Raw genomic sequence first — 5,793 nt, 5'->3', positions numbered from 1 at the left:
CCTCTTGATATGTGTAGTCATGCATTAAATTTTTGTTGATTGGTAGAAGAAGAGCAAGCCTTAGAAAGCAATATTAGTAGAGAACCAAGAGAATCAACCCTCAAACACTAGAGTGATTAGAGTGTATACACTTCCAGTGAGGGTTCGATGCTCAATTCCTTGTTCCCGGCTTTCAGGAGCTTTCTTCTTACAAGTCTGTTTGTACTTCATTTTGAGATTTGAATTAGTGGAATTCAGTTCATATTTGTTCTTGGAAGATTGATTTACTTTTAACCAAGTAGGTAGAAGCATTTAGCATGTAGTTGCATTCATGTAGATAGGTTGCATTTAATAAATCTTACCATCCCTTTTCACCCCTTTATGGCTTCTCTTGAGTTTAGCATGAGGACATGCTAATGTTTAAGTGTGGGGAGATTTATAAACCACTACTTTGTGGTATATTTTGGATTGAATTGAGTGAATTTTGTCAATTATTCTCACACTTATTCATGTAAATTGCATATTTTTAAGTTTTCTTCCTAATTTTGTGCTATGATTGAAAACATGCTTCTTTGGCCTTAAAATTGCTAATTTTTAATCTTTTGTTATTACCATTCAATGCTGTGATATGTGTGTTAAGTGTTTTCAGGTTTTATAGGGCATGAATAGCTTAGAGTATGGAAAGGAAGCATGCCAAAGTGGAAGGAACACAAGAGTTTAGAGATTTGAGAAGCTGATCTCGACGCGTATGCATGGATGACGTGTACGCGTGACCAAGCCATAGTGCAAATGCCGTGTACGCGTGATTGATGCGTACGCATGATGAGCGTCACGTGCCTCAGTAAAGAGAAAATGCTGGGGGCGATTTCTGGGCTACTTTTGACTCAGTTTCAGGCCTGAAAACAAAGACAAGAGGCTGTGGAGTGGAGTTGGACGGGGGATTGATCATTCATTCACACATTTTAGGTTTTGATTATGTTTTAGGTTAGAATTCTAGAGAGAGAGGCTCTCTCCTCTCTCTAGGATTTAGGATTTCTTCTTTCAATTTCTTCTTAGGTTTAGGTTTAGGTTTAGGTTTTAGTCTTATTTTAATTTAGTTTTCACTTACTTTTATTTGTTCTAGCACTTTAGTTCACCAACTCCTCTTGTTAATTTCTTTATTTTGCAATTTTAGTTTATGAGTCCTTTTGTTACTCTCAACTTCCTTTCAGTGCAATTTTATGTATTCATGTCTCTTGATAATTGCCTTAGTTACTATTATTGATTTCTTGTTTATGTTCGTCATAGCCTTTATTACTTCTTGCATTTTGTGATGTTTACTTTTACTGCATGCTATGTGTTTGATGAAATGTTTCTTTTAGCTATAGAGTAGATTTTTCTATTCTTGGCTTGGGTTGGTAACTTGGGTGACCTTGAGTTGCTAATGTCCAAGTGATGGATTATTGATGTCCATTGACACTAGCTTTCACTAATTCGATTAGTGAGTGGCTAGGACTTATGGATTGGGATTGATGAAGCACATTTGACTTTCCTTCAATTGTTAGAGGATGACTAAATGAGATTAATCCCTACAACTATCATATTGTAGTTAGGGACAAGGATAGAGATCCTTAACCATTAACCCTTGCCAAGATCTTTTTACCATTTGAGTTTTCTTTACCTTCTTGCTATTTACATTTCTTGTTTCTTATTTCAAAACCCCAAAAAGAAGTACATCATAACCAATAATAAACACACTTCCCTATAATTCCTTAAGAGATGACCCGAGGTTTGAATACTTCAGTTTATTTTTATTAGGGTTTATACTTGTGACAACTGATGACAAGTCATCATATACCCATTTTTCAAGCTAATTTCACTTGTTTTATTAGTCTTTATGCACTTTCTTGCATCCTAAGTAAGTGATTTGGAGTGAAAATGCATAACTTCTTGAAATCAAACAACCACCATGAAAGTAATGTTAACTCATGAGGTTTAAGCTAATTTTAATTGAATTTTAATTGATTTATAAGCCTTGTGAATTTAGTGATACTTGGAGTGGTTGTTTTGGTTTATTGTAGGTGAAGAAAAGAATAAAAGAGAAAAGCGTGGCCAAAGGAGAAAAAGGCGTGGCTTATGAAGGAGGGAAGCAAGCATTGCCCTCCACAAGGGCACACTGCCCTCTAGGAGGGCAACATAAGGGAACAAAGCTTGAAAGGCAACTCTGCCCTGCCCACTACAAGGGCAGAGCACAAATCTGTGCCTTGGAATCAAGAAGAACAAAATGTTGCCCTGCCCTCCTCAAGGGCAGTATCGGGCCTTCATGGAAAATAAATCAAAGGAAAATGCCTACCAATGCTTGCCACAAGAGTTGAACACGGGACCATGAGGAAGCAAGGAATTAAGCCTCACTTTGGTACCAAGAAAGCCAAGGAAAATGGGTAGCGTGTGTAGCATCCAAGTTTCGAACACGGGGCTTTAAGGTGGAAAGGGCAGGGCAGCATTGTGTTGTGGCACGGCCAGCACACCAACCTGGCGCACCACAGCATCATCCGGCAGCACCAGCAGCGCACCAAGGCACCAATCTGGCGCACCAAACTTTTCTGCCCTGCCCTCCGCGAGGGCAGGGCAGCATCCTGCGCACTAAGCCGCACCACGCCTGCACCACGCACGCACCACACATCAATTTTCTGCCCTGCCCTCCACAAGGGCAGGGCAGCCTTCTGGAAGCTATTATTTTTGGGCTAAAATTGGATTAAAAATCCAATAAAATTCATTTCTTCACCAAATCAAAAGCCCATCCAAATCCCAAGATCCAAGAATAGAAAGTGTATAAATAGGAGCTAGTTTGATGTAATTAGGACTTTTGGCTTGACTTTTTAATTTTACACTTTCTTTGAGCTTTGAATTTTTGGCAACTTTTCTTGAGAGACTGAACCGAGATTTCAGAGAATTGGGGAGGAGAATTGATCTCTCTTCTTCCTTGTTCTTGCTTGGGCATTTTTCATTTCCTTGTTTTGAGTTTTTGGTGTGAAGAATTGAGAAAATTCTGTCTCAATCTCCATTCAAAATCTCTTCAAACATTTTTCTGCATAATTGAGTTCAATTTACATTCCCTTTAATGCTTCTTCTTCAATTTCTTGTCAGTTGCTTTGAGAACTTGGATCTGGGAGGGCAATTGAGATCTAGGCTTTGCTACCTAGTCTCTGAAGTCCTGAGATCCCAATTTCTTTTTGGTTCTTCTGTGAACCTTTGCTGCATTTAATTTATTTACTGCTTGAGTTCTAATTGCTTCTAATTCATCTTCTACTTTATTAATTGTTGCAATCTACTTCCTCTTGCTGGAATTCTGAATTCCCAATCCTTAATTCCCCTTTTATATTCAAGTAATTTACATTTCTTGCACTTTAAGTTACTACAATTTACATTTCTTGCACTTTAAGTTTCAGTCATTTACATTCTTGTTCTTTACAGTTCAGCAAGTTTACTTTCCTGCTCTTTAATTTACTGCAATTTCCCCTTCTCCCTTTACATTCCAAGCAATTTAGCTTCTGTTAAATACAACCCACTCAACCAAAACTTGATTCGTTTGACTAAATCAACCACTAAACTAAAATTGCTCAATCCTTCAATCCCTGTGGGATCAACCTCACTCATGTGAGTTATTATTACTTGATGCGACCCGGTACACTTGCCGGTGAGTTTTGTGTTGGATCGTTTTCCACACATCAAGTTTTTGGCGCCATTGCCGGGGATTGAAATAGATTGACAATGATTAAGTGAAGTGGAGGTCTAGATCAAGCACTTTTTCTTTTCTATTATTTTTGGCTAACACACTAACTGTTTGAATTTTTGCTTAAACTAACTAAAACTTCATTCTAGCTATAGATTGAAATTTCATTGGTTTTCTGGGTCTGTGTGTTTATTGTTGTGTGTTTGTATGTCAGGTACAGGAAGATCTTCCCCTATCCTCTCTGAAATTGACCAAAGAACTCTTCGAAGAATAAGAAGAGCTGAAAGGGGGAAGAACGTTATTGGAGAGGAAGAATCTGAGGAGGAATTCCAAAAAATGGAAGGAGATCCATCAAATCTCAATCAACCAGGAGGAGGGGCCATCAATAACCAACAACAAAGAAGAGTCCTGGCTTCATATACATTTGCAAATGCTAGACACTGTGGAAGTAGCATTCTTCCTCCTAATGTCAATGCAAACAATTTTGAACTAAAGCTACAACTCATCACTTTGGTTCAAAACAACTGTTCTTTTGGAGGAGGGCCATTGGAGGACCCAAATCAACACTTATCTACCTTCTTGAGGATTTGTGATACTGTGAAAACCAATGGTGTGCCTCCTGACAGCTACAAGTTGTTGCTCTTTCCATTTTCTCTCAGAGACAAAGCCACTCAATGGCTAGAGACATTTCCAAAGGAGAGCATCAACACGTGGGATGACTTGGTAAGCAAGTTTCTTGCCAAATTCTATCCCCCTCAAAGAATCCTAAGATTGAAGACTGAGGTGCAGACATTCACTCAAATGGAAGCTGAAAATTTATATGAAGCATGGGAAAGATATAAGGCACTATTGAGGAAATGTCCACCAGAGATGTTCACTGAATGGGACAAGTTGCAAAACTTCTATGAGGGGCTCACTCTTAAGGCTCAAGAAGCACTTGATCATTCAGCTAGAGGCTCTTTGCAACTCATGAAAACTACAGAGGAAGCTCAAAACCTCATTGATATGGTGGCCAATAACCAATATTTCTTTGCTCATCAAAGACAACGCCAACCATCACAAAGAAGAGGAGTAATGGAGTTGGAAGAGTGGATTCAATTCTAGCTCAGAACAAGATAATGCAGCAGCAGATTCAACAACAGTTTGAGCAAATGGTCAAAATGATTGATGGCTTGCAAGTTGCATCAGTGAGTGCCACAAGCCAACCACCAACTACTTGGGTGCAAAGTGAAGAAACTCAAGAGGAACAACAGCAAGAGCAAGTCCAGTACATGCACAACCAAAATCCTGGAACAAATGAAGTCTATGGTGATACTTACAATCCATCTTGGAAGAACCATCCCAACCTCAGATGGGGAGACAACCATAATCAAAACCAACAGCCATGCCAAAGAAACTCAAGTCAGAACAATTGGAAAAGCACAAACCACAACCCCCAGCCAAACACTAACCAAAATACATACAGAAAACCACAAAATAATTACCCCAACTCTAACCAGTATCCACCCAATAACCACCCAACAAATCAGAACACCTATCATCATCCATCAACACCCCAAAACCAACCAATCTCACAAGACTCTCAAAGGATCACTAATCTAGAGATGCTCATGGAGAAAATGATGAAGAACCAAGAATTGACAACAAAGAACCAAGAAGCTTCCATGAAGAACTTAGAAAGGCAAATTGGGCAAATCTCCAAACAGATTTCTGTTGAAAAACCATCAAGCTCACTACCAAGTGACACCATTCCCAACCCAAAGGAAGAATGCAAGGTCGTGCAACTAAGAAGTGGAAAAATGTTAGTGGATGGTAACCAAGGGGCAACCAAGAATAATGACAATGAACCAACAAAGAATAATGAAGCCATCAACAAGGACATGATAAGCAAGAATGACCAAGAAAAACTCACAGAGGAAAACAACGAACCACAGAATCTAAAGAAAGGAAAGCAGATCAGGGAAGAACCAAATCCAAAACAACATCAAGTGGAGAAGAGCTCAACACCACCACTGCCTTATCCACAGAGATTTCACAAAGAGGCAAAGGATCAGCATTTCCACAAATTTCTCGAGACTTTCAAGAAGCTGGAAATCAACATA

The sequence above is a fragment of the Arachis hypogaea genome, chromosome 10, assembly GCF_003086295.3.
Source record: "Arachis hypogaea cultivar Tifrunner chromosome 10, arahy.Tifrunner.gnm2.J5K5, whole genome shotgun sequence".
NCBI lineage: Eukaryota > Viridiplantae > Streptophyta > Magnoliopsida > Fabales > Fabaceae > Arachis > Arachis hypogaea.
This window is presented reverse-complemented; position numbering follows the sequence as displayed.